General features: G+C 50.6%; 1 pseudogene; it reads right to left on the bottom strand.

Moving 5' to 3' along the window:
- Positions 1–396: 396 nt before the first annotated feature.
- LOC129074934 (28S ribosomal protein S35, mitochondrial-like) lies at positions 397–1,747 on the bottom strand (annotated as a pseudogene).
- Between the last annotated feature and the right edge of the window lie 9,934 nt (positions 1,748–11,681).

The following is an 11,681-nucleotide window of genomic DNA, read 5'->3' as shown; positions in this document are numbered from 1 at the left end:
TCACACAAGCAAAGCACTGACTCGCAGTGGTGGTCTGCGTTCTGCGCCCCGCTTCCCACGTGACCTCAGTTATAGCTCAGAAGCATTCCACAGCCTAATGTGTAGGGAAACAAATGTAGCAGGTGATACAATAGCTATATATGAGATACATATTTTATATGTGTTTAAATTCTAAAGTTGTTATGGTAGAAATAAAGTCCAAACATTTTAGAACCCCAAGAAATCACAAAGATCTAATTAGCCTAATTGCCCCAGAGTAAAAATAAGAAAATTTGTAAATAATCATTGCCATTGTGCATTAGTATGAAAGGAATAATTTTAACTCAGAAGTAAAACAATGGTTTTTTTTTTAACATTTTCAACTCTATATCAAATTAGATAACAATTACTCATAGGTCATACAATTAATAAATCAAGCACATTTTTCTGCATAATCCTTGTCAGATTTAACAGGCTCCTCGCTGGTTCTCTGCACTGAGAAGGGCGTTCTCATCGTCCCGTCGTCCTGAAGGCTGACACCAGCTCCAGTCTTCAGCCTCTTCAGCACCAAGGAGCTTGTCTTGATTTACTACTGCCAGGTTTTTCTCTGAGGCTTTAATTTGGAGAAGCGTTTCCAGGATATTTTTTTGAGGAGCTGTTTGTCCGTATATACTCCTCCATGTCTGCTTTAGTCTTATTTTCCTCCCATCCCTCAGTTTTCCAAGCCTCCTGGTATAAAACTGTTAGCACATACATTGCATACTCAAAATTCTGTCTCTTTGAAAGGCACCTGTCTGCTTTGATGGCAAGCACACTTGTGGCCTTGCAGTACACTCTCCTATGAGTTGAATAAATTTCTTCTGTGCGTGATCATCTAACTTCGAAGTGGTGAGTCGAACCCGTAAGGTGCCTGCTCGTGCTTCGGGGTGCAGGGTAGCTGGTCTTGGCACAACAGAATCAGCGGCGTGAGTTTCAGCTGGAGAAGCCTCTCGCCTTCCTCACCGCTGTCTGGGGCAGCTGGCCACACGGCGCAGGAATCTTCAGGGGCTCCGCGGTGCTTTCTGTTTCCCATTTTATTTTGTATTAGTTTCAGGTGTACAGCACGGTGGTCAGACAATCATATATACACTTCACGCTGTGGTCCCTGACATTCCCAGGGCCCGCCTGGCACCGCGCGCTGTTGCTGCGACACTATTGACTGTATGCCCTACGCTTTGCCTACATCCTCTGAGTGCTCTGTAACTACCCGTGTGTATGTTTTCCACCCAGTCCCTCGACTCCCCTTTACAGGAGTCAAATGCAGAAAATTGGGTCTCTGTGAAAATTCTAGATTTCCCTCCTTGGCCACGGGAGTCCCCCTTTCGCCGGACGCCCCACTGGAAGGGGAGGTGCGACAGCAGGGCCCTGCAGGGTTGCCACGGCGGGACCAGCTCGGGGCCAGCCCTGGGCCAGCCCTGAGCCACAGCCGTTTCCCCTGTCCTAGGAGGTCGTGCCTTCTTCGCGGTGGCCTTTCAGATTTGGATGCTTTTTTCTGCTGTACACGGACTCGGTCTGGCCGCCGTGGAGGAGGTACGCAGGGTCCGGGCCCCCGGCTGCAGGGCCAGCCCGCGGGAGTGCGGGCAACAAGCCACTACTGTCTCACTATAATCCCACATTAGGTACCTGGGATCCTCCGGTGTCCGTCCTTTTGCGTCTGGCTTGTTGCACTAGGCGTCGTGTCTTTGAGGTCCTACCAGGTTGCAGCGTGTGTCGGGATGGCCTCCGTCATTAAGGCTCAGTGACAACATGTTGCAGGTGTCGGAACAGAGAAGCGCAGTGTCGGACGTCCCTGGAGCTGAACCCCGGGAGCGCCACACACAGAGAAACAGCCAGGCATCCCTGCTCCCTGCGCCCCTGGGGTCCGCCTTCCCTTTGCTGTGGCTCCTTAATTTTTATTTTGGCTGGGAGAGTTATTCAGTGTCTCCCAACAAGATCTCCTCTCCCTGTAAAAGGTTTACCAGAATCAGTAGCTCCTTTGGCTGGGATATGTGCCACCGAGGGACCGCGCTGGGGCTGACGGCGCGGAGCCGCGCCGCCGCTTCCGTGGCTGGGGGTGCGCCGCCCTCCGGGCCACACGGGCGACTCGTCCCTGGGACGGCGCTTCAGGCTGAGTGGCAACCAGTCAGGAGATGCGAAGGCCAGTTTTTCCTACGGTGAGTAAACACTAAAACTTCAGCAATGACGTAGAAACATTCGGCTCTTTAAAGTCGTGATCTTTCAAAGACTTTTTTCTCTTTTAAATAATTTTGGGAATCAGAAAAATTGAGCAAAGAGACTTCTGAAAAGATAGAATTAGAGAAGACAGACTCGGAACAGAAAGACACTCAGCTCTTCTAAGTGCAGCGGGTTCACAGCACAGGCTGCATGTGTGGGGTCTGAACAGGGGACAGCGTCTCCTCCGAAGCTGCTCTGTGGTCGCCTTCCAGCCCTTTGACGGTATCTCCTGCAGAGCCTGTAGCACTTAAGCTGCTTTCCGGACCTAGACCAAGTCTCATCTTAAAAGCTACAGCCTACAGTCCCAATGGGAAGGGCCGGCCCCACGGCCGACGCGCGCCCGAGCTCCACCCTCCGCCTTCCTTGCGTGCGGGGGCCTGCGGCTCGGGGACTGAATAAGTCGGCTGGGGTTGTCATATGAAGCACTGCGCACCGGTGGCGGGAAACACTGACATTTATATTCTCAAAATCCTGGAGGCTGAGAGTCTGAGACCAAGGGGTCCCGGGGCCTCCTGAGGCCTCTCCCGCGGCTTGTGGACGGCCGCCTCCCCCCTGCGCCCTCGCCGGGCCTTCCCTCCGTGCGAGTCTGTGACCTCGTCTCCCCTCCTCACGGGGCACCCTTCGGGGTGGCTCGAGGTGCACCCTAGCGACCTCACTCTGCCTGGGTGATGTCTGTGGGGGCCCTAGCTCCACGTCACATTCTGAGGTCTGGGAGGTGAGAATTTCCACGTGTGAGTTTGGGGGGATATAAGAAGCCCCTAAAAAGGACCCATAGCAGGGGGAGCGGCACGGTCTCCTCCTTCTCCACTTCTCCTTTTCCTGCCTCCTCCCCCTTTTGTCTCTGTTGTTTTCAGGCCCGTGGGTGGGGCATAGAGGGAAGGGAAGTTAGAGAAGAGGATCAAAAACTATTTTTTAAAGGTTTTATTTATATATTTTAATAAACTCAAGATGGATAAAAGACTTAAATATAAGTCGCGACACCATCAAAGTCCTAGAAGAGAACATAGACAGGAAACTCTCAGATATCCCACGCAGCAATATTTTCACCAATATGTCCCCTAAAGCAAGGGACATAAAGAAAAGAATAAACAATTGGGACTTCATCAAAATGAGAAGTTTCTGCACAGCTAAAGAAAACATCAGCAAAATGAAAAGAGAACAAACCGTATGAGAAAATATATTTGCCAGTGATACCTCAGACAGGGGTTTGATCTCCAAAATATATAAAGAACTCACTCGACTCCACTCCAGGAAGACAGACGATCCAATTAAAAAATGGGCAAAGGAGCTGAACAGACTCTTCTCTGAGGAGGACATACACAGGGCCCAGAGACACAGGAAAGGATGCTCAGCATCACTAGCCATCAGAGAAATGCAAATTAAAACCTCAATGAGATACCACCTCATACCCAGAATGGCCACCATAAACAAATCAACAAACAACAAGTGCTGGCGAGGGTGTGGAGGAAAGGGAACCCTAGTGCACTGTTGGAGGGAATGCAGACTGGTGCAGCCACTGTGGAAAACAGTGTGGAGTTTCCTCAAAAAACTAAAAATAGAACCACCTTTCCACTGCTGGGATTATACCCTAATAATCCCAAAACACCAATTCAAAAGAACCTGTGCACCCCAATGTTCATAGCAGCACAATTTCCAATAGCCAAGTGCTGGAAGCAGCCTAAGTGCCCATCAGTAAATGAGGGGATCAAAACACTCTGGTACCTTCACACAATGGAACACTATGGAGCAGAAAGGAAGAATGAGCTCCTACCCTTCGCGACAGCATGGATGGAACTGGAGAGCATTATGCTGAGTGAAATAAGCCAGGGGGCGAAAGACAAATTCCATATGATCTCACCTATGAGTGGAACCTAATCAACAAAACAAACAAGTAAGGAAAATATAACCAGCAACATTGAAAGAAAAAAGAAACCGACAGTAACGAGAGGGGAGGGGGGGGGATAACGGAAAAGAAGGGGAAGCGTCAAATCAAGTAACAAGTATAAAGGACCCACGGACAAAGCCAAAGTGGGGGAGGACTGAGGGTGGGAGGTGGGGGTGGGTGGGGCAGGGGAAAGTGGCGGCGGGAAAATGGAGACAAATGTATTTGAACAGTAAAAAAAATTTTTTTAAAGAAATTATTTTAAAATATTTTATTTATTTTTAGAGAGAGAGGGTAAGGAAGGGAGGAAGAGAAGAAAAACATCAACATACGGTTGCCTTTTGCGCACCCCACTACTGGGGACCTGGCCCACAACTCAGACATGTGCCCTGACTGGGAATCGAACCGGCAACACTTTGGTTCCCAGGCTGGCATTCAATCTACTGAGCCACAGCGGCCAGGACTCAAAAACTATTTTTAAATTGAATTGCCCTAGTTTGCTCTTGGCTAACACTGGCTTACAAGAGTGGCAGGCTTTCTCTGGGCGGGCATCCCAATTCTGGCTCCTCCGTGGGGCTCCAGGGCGGCCTCTCCAGAGACTGTGCGCTGGCGCAAGGAAGGCTTGGCCTGGCTGGCATCTGGCCCCCCCCAGCCCCTGCCCTCAGGAGTGTACCCCGCAGCCTCTGGGTCTGCATCTCCTCATGCCAACTGGCCCCTCCTGGGCCAGGGACCTGCAAGGCAGCCTCTGTCTGGCCACCTGCTGCGGCGTCCGCTGGACCGCAGGACACCTGCGCATGTGGCGCCCTGCTGCTGGCTCCAGCACCTGCAGCGGGGGCTGCTCAGCCAGCCCCCCACAGCGGAGGACCTGGGCGGGAAGCAGGAGCCACTCGTGCCCGTGTCTCATGTGCTTCCTGCACTGAGAGGGACACGGGCCAGGCCGTCCCAGGAATCCTCTCGCGGGGCGCCGAGGCAGCAGAGGGCGAGCAGATGCAAGAGTGGCAGGTGCCCAGGCACGGGCAGGGGCAGGGCGGGCTCTCCCTCCGGGGCTGTGGTCTTGGGCTGCCTGGGGAGGAGGGAAGGAGCGCCGGGGGACAGGGGATGATCCACGAGCACCCACTCCAGGCCAACAGCTCCCGACTCCCGGGAACCCCCACTTCAAGGAGTCCGAGCGTTGAGCTCCGGCTCTCACGGGCATTTGAGGGAGGAGATGAGGCTCCTGCGCTCGGCGATCATGCATCTCTCCACTGACCCCCTGTGCTGTGGTTAGTAGGTGGCTCTGGCTTGCTCTGACACAGCCCTGGCATTCATGGCCGGGCAGCTTGGGTCCCTTCGGGTCAAGGCTCCGACTCTCAGACTTGCACCTTGCAGCCAAAGCAGGCTGTCCGTGTGGCCTTCCACGCTCCCGGGAGGTTCGGCATGGGCACGCATTCCAGCTCTCCCCATCCCTCCAGATTTGCTGCGCCCTGTCCCTGGGCCTCCCTGCTCTGTGTTCCCGAAGGCTTTCCAGAAAACAGCTTCTGCAGCTACTTTCTGACTTTGCTCTCGGGTCCGTCCATGGGGACAGGAGGGAGCAGAGGCAATGCCGCCTCCTGCTGTGTCCACAGCTGTCCCCAAGGTGTCCGGTCACGGGAATATCGTCCCCAGACCCCCCTAGTTAGAGCAGTAGGACCACGAGGTGAGAGTCAGAGGCTGTCGGCTGGCACTCAGTGTTGCAGCTGCCCTCTGTCGCTCCTCTGTCATGCTGGGGGCTCGAAGTCCCCACCTGGCGTCTCCCAGACTACCTAGCCAGCTGCCTTTCAGGGAAGCCTGAGAGGCGGCGCTGGTGGGGAAGCAGGAGGCCTGAGACTGAACAGTCTCTCTCTGTGGTTCTGGCTCAGGAAGCAGCAGCCGGCGGTGAGGGTCTCCAGTAGTGTCACTGTTACCATAGCAACAGCAGCATCAGTGGGGACAGTTCTGGGAACCACAGCAGGACCCATTTCCCCAAGGGAGATACACAAATGGCCAGAGGCACATGAAAAAAATGCCTGATGTCACGAATTATTAGGGAAATTGTGGGAGAGCAGAACCGATAAAATGGTGTTGGTCTGGTCAAGATAGCGTAAAGTATGTAAAACAAAATGGAGTCACTCATGTCAACCAAGAGGGCTGCCAGTCAGCCTTGACACTTTGGTTCAAGAGGGAAACTGCCTAAGTCACGCTAGACACACCTGTCAAGGGGACACATCCAAGATATCTGCACATGTGATCAGAACAGCTGTGTCTGTGGAGTGGGACCACCCGTAGGCTCCTGGGCACATTCCCTACTTGCCATCAGGGTGCCAAGACATTTATTAAAAAGACCCAGAAGGGTGGGGTACGCCACTTTCAAGGTATAACTGAGGTGGGATCCAGGCAGCCGAGCTCCACACCCCAGAGCACTGCTCCATGTCGCGCTGACCCTTGGCATCGGCCGCCAGAGACTCTGCCCTGCCGGACTGAGGACTTCCTCCACCCTGCTGCCCACTTGGCTCAGGAAGTCCTTCCTTGCAAGACACTGATGACTCCTTGTCCACCCTGCTGTCCCCTGGACTTGCAGACTGAGACGCTGTGTTATTTCCCATTGATTGCTGTGTGGGTATGTTATAATTCTCTTGGATTGTTAGGGTGTGAGTCGGATATTAATGTATGTTGATGGTCTACTTAAAGCGAACCTACATTCAATAAAAGCTGCGTGAATAGCATCGTTCCCTCGTGTGACTCTGTTCCTTGGTGCCAGGCTGCTCCACAGGCAGCGAGCGGAGCAGTCGCCCCGCTGACTTACAGGGAAGACTGTACCACGAACGTAGGCTAGTAGCAGAAACGCACACCGAAACCACAGTGAGACAGGACTTCACACACCGGGACGGCTATGAACCGGAGGACAGCATCGAGTCTCGCGCAGGACCTGGAGAAGCGGGGGTCCTCTGCTGGTAGGCGTGTAAAATGCTGCGATTACTAAGCAAACAGCACCCCTCAAAAGCTCAAACATAAAGGTCCCATAGACTCAGAAATTTTGCTGCTAGGTAAATTGAAAACATGTCCACACAAAAACTCGTACGCAAATGAACGTTATTCATTCCTAACAGCCCCGAAGTGGAAACAACCCAAAAGCTCGTCAGCAGATGAATGGGTAAGCGAAGTGCGATACACCCAGGCCGCGGGGTGTTAGCCAGACACACAAAGGGTGCGGTTCTGACGACACACCGCAACCCGGACGAACGCCGAGAACACTCTCGGAGAGGAAGCCAGGCACAGGCCGGGCCGCGCAGGCTCGCGCCCGCGCAGGCTCGCGCCCGCGCCCGCCGCCCCGGAGCGGCAGGGTCAGAGGAGCGGGAGGAGAGCCGTGCCCTCTGGGACGCGCGCGGGGAGAGCGGGTGCGCGCTCGCGGGCACAGAGTGCCTCTTCGGGGTGATTAAGATATTCTGACATCAGCAGTGATAGCTGCGCCACTTTATGAATATATCTCAACCCGCCGAATTGTACGCTTTAAATGGGCGAATTTTATAGTATGTGAATTACAGCTCCATAAAAAATATATGAGGAAAAGAGGTGAAGTGTTGGGGCAGGGGCTGGGGCTTTATGATCGCGGGGGTGGCAGGGACCGTCGCTGGGGCCACTGTGCTGAGGGAGCAGGAAAGGCGCGCGAGCGCCCGCGGCCCGGGCCGGGTGGTGTGGGGGTGCAGGCCCTGGGCCCCGACCGGGCCTGAGAGTCATCCCAGCCCTGAGTGGTCACAGTCCCTTTCAGTCCGGACTGGCTGTTAATTGGGGAGCAAACCTCCCGGAAAAGCATAGCTGGCTTTTTACCTGTTTGATTCAAGAAGACTGTCTGTCCCAATAGCCTTACTCATGCACTTTCTATTATTTACTTTTATTATTTGTGTCAGTTTCTGAGGTAGGGATTTTGGTCACTATGGGACTAATCAAAGCAGGGTCCTTGGTTAATAAAAGGCTTCTGGAGAAGGTAACTTTGAATTAGACATTTGACTTCTCGGCACCTTTTAAAAAAATCAAGAATTAGCATTTATTTAGTGCTAGGCTCTGTTCTGAGCACTTGGCATGTGTTTTCCCATTTAACTGTCATAACAATAAATAATAAAATGAGGTATTTTATAGAGTAGGAAACTGAAGCATAAAAAGTTTTAAAAATTTGCCTAAGTTTATACCAGCAATTTTCAACCTTTTTCATCTCATGGCAGACATACACTAATTACTAAAATTCTGCAGCACACCCAAAAATACATATATTTTTTGATGATCTGATAAAGTATAATTTTGATTGATTTTAAAAAAGTAATAATAGTAATTACTTATCCTCTCTGCTCCAAAGTGACTTTTTGAAAAATCAGGTGCCTATGCTTGTATATAAGGGTTTCTGGTACCGAGGATTAACAAAAGCGTTTCCCTTAAGATGAGGAACAAGACAGGGATCTGCTTTCGTGCCTCTTGTTCACTAAACACTAGAAGTCCGAGCCACAGCAGGCAGGCAAGGAAAAGGGATAAAAGGCATCCAAATTGGCAAGAAAGAAGTAAACTGTCATTATTTGCACATGACAGATAATAAAAAAATAATAATAGAAGATTGTGAACATAACGTTTGGCATAAATTCAACAACTCAGATAAAATAGATAAATTCCTTGAAAGACACAAATTTCCAAAGCATATTTAAAAAGAAAGAAAGAACCTTAATATTAATATACCTATTAAAGAAGTTGGATTGATAGTTTAAAATATTCCCACAAGAATAACTCCAAGCCTAAGTGGCTTCAATGATGAATTCTAACAAACATTTAAAGAAAAAAATGATATCAATCCTACACAAGTTCTTTCAGAAAACTGAGAGCACTTCACAACTTATTATGTGAAGTCAACATTACACAGGTACTAAACCAAAGACGTTGCAAGTAAAGAAAACTTAGACCAATATTCTTCATGGACATAGATATAAAAATTCTAAATAAAAGTTTAGCAAATTGAACCAAAAAATGTAATGGAGGATAATGAATCCTCATGACCAAAAGCAGTTTATTCCAGAAATGCAAGGTTCATTGAACATTTGAAAATCAATCTATTAATTCACCCTATTAACAAATGTAAAAATAAAAAGTATATGGTCATCTTAATAAACAAAGAAAAGGCATTTGAAAAACTTCAACATCTATTCCTGATCTTTTTTAAAAAGACTCTCAGCAAACAAGGAATACAAGGGAGCTTCCTCAATCTTACAAAGATACCTATTCAAAAAAAACCCTTAGAGGTAGCATCACATTTAACAGTAAACTACTGATCAGGATCAGAAGGATTTCTGTTCTTTCTGCTTCTATTAGGCTTGGTATGAGAGGTTCCAGTCAGTGTAATAAGGCATTAAAAAAATAAAGGCACCCAGGTTTAACAGAAAAGAAATCAAATTGTTCTTGTTTGCAGACAGACCGGTTGTCCGGGTAGAAAACCCAGTGGGAGCTGCAGAAAGCTACAGAACAAATGGGCCAGATTAGCAAGATTGCAAAATCCATACACAAAGGTCAACTGTATTTCCAAACACTAACAACAAATAACTGGAGATTAAAATGTATAAGACAGTCTCATTAAAATAGCATCAAAAACACAAAATACTAGTGACAAAAATGGAAGACCTCGGTCCTCCACTGTCAGAGAAGAGGAGCACAGCTCTCTGCTGCTGAGGTGGAAACTGCACAGGGACTTCCTTCCGGAGGGCACAGGACGTAAAGGAGGAAAAAGTACTAGTTTGCCATGAGAAACCGGGGAAACGCAGGGAGGTCGTATCGACAGTCCGTACCCTTGATAGGCTGAGACGGATACAAAGTGATGGGAATGGCGCTTGACCTCTCTGGTCATCTCCCGAACCCAGGCCCCCTGCAGTCACGAGAAAGGCGCCCCGTCTGTCCCTGCGGAGCGGCAGTCCTCATAATACCTGGCCTGTGCTCCTCAAAACCCTGGGGTCGACCATCCAACACAAGGACCGCCTGAGACAATGTCCGCCCAGGAGGGGTCTGCAGAGATGGTGGTAGAGTTCCGGGTGGGATCCCAGATCAGAAGAAGGACAATAGGTAAAGACTAAGGGAATAGGAGTAAAGTGTGGGCTTCCATTGTTAATCATGTATCGGTATTGCTTCACTCAATGTCACAAATGTACCACACTTACCTCAGATGTAAATGATGGGCGTGGAGTGGAGGAAATCTCTGTCCATCTTCACAGGACATCAGCATGCAGCCAGGACCAGCTGCCAGGGGACGTGCAGAGCCCTGTCCTGCGGTGCTGGCGGGACCAGGGGCGATCTGAGACTTGGCCCCAGTGATCCACTTCTTTAGTGACTCTTGTTAAATCTACACACCCACTTTGTATTAATGCGTAACCCTGCAAGCTCAGAGTCGTCGGTCAGTCCCCTCATTCACAGAACGTGGCCCAAGTCCCTGGGTTACTGGCTGGGCGCTCGCTCAGGAATGGGTTCTTCGCTGACTGAAGTGCTGATTCTGCCTCTTTTCTGGCGCTTTCGCCTTGCTCTCACTCAGCTTGTGCACTGCTGCCACCTAGTGGGAGGCCTGTGCAACCTGCCAGAGCGCAATTCCTCACCCGTTAGAGCCCATTCCTCACCAAATACTTGGTGCACTGAGGCTCCAGAAGGAAAAGGGCATGGCGACCGCACACAAGACCCCACATTGAACTGGAAGCCTGCATTTAATGGTAATCAGGCAAAGGACAGCTCGTCTGAGTCTGGAATGGGCGGGTACTGAGCCGAAGGGTGGGGCGTGGAGACGGTGAAGACGGAGGAGGAGGGGTAGTAATTCCAGTGCAGCGACCCTTCGTGAACATTGTAACATTTCAGCAAGTGGCCTCATATCCCATTTGCAAATGAGTCACTAAGCACAGACAGAAAACTTCAGCAATGGGCAGCAGGACTAGAAAAATAAGACACCAGGTCAACTTGGTCCTGACACAGTGTCCATCAGAGTTCTCGTGAGGGATCCCACGCAGACCCTTGGAAAGGAGCCTGGCCGAGCGGCAGAGGGCGCGGGTCTGGGCGACGGCTTGGCAGCAGCACACGTCTCCGCTCTTTTTGCGAGACCCGTGAATTCTTTGTGGAATCTTTCCCACCCCCTCAATGAGCTGCACCCTCTTGCTTGTGTATCTTGTGGTTTGCGGTTCTGGCACAAGCCTAATCACAAGTTTCTGTTTACAAGTCTGCCTTCCACTCTAGACTGAGGCCTCATGCGATCCCTTTCTATTGCACCTGGGTTTGGTGTGGGATCCACCTCTCCACAAACTGCCAGGCAGAGGGAGACCGTGGAGGTGTGTCGGTACCGCCCCGGCCACGCTGCCCTTTTCTCCGGCCAAGTAAGCGCCCCATGGAGGGAACTTAAGTCGGGCACCGAGGACAGCTGCGTTGAGAGCCGAGGTCGTCACCAAGAGATCAGAGATGCAGCAAGAATCCACAGAGCCCAACGCAAGTAGCTGCCACGCTTTGGCAACTTCCCATTTTTCTTAAGATAAAAGTGGTAAGATTGTCCTCTCGTGGAGAGACATTTGGGATT

Source organism: Pteronotus mesoamericanus, unplaced genomic scaffold (assembly GCF_021234165.1).
Source record: "Pteronotus mesoamericanus isolate MK-2021 breed Mesoamerican mustached bat unplaced genomic scaffold, CSHL_Meso_final contig_502, whole genome shotgun sequence".
In the NCBI taxonomy this organism is placed as follows: Eukaryota; Metazoa; Chordata; class Mammalia; order Chiroptera; family Mormoopidae; genus Pteronotus; species Pteronotus mesoamericanus.
The sequence above is the reverse complement of the archived record's forward strand: the minus strand, read 5'-3'. Positions and strand labels throughout refer to the sequence as shown.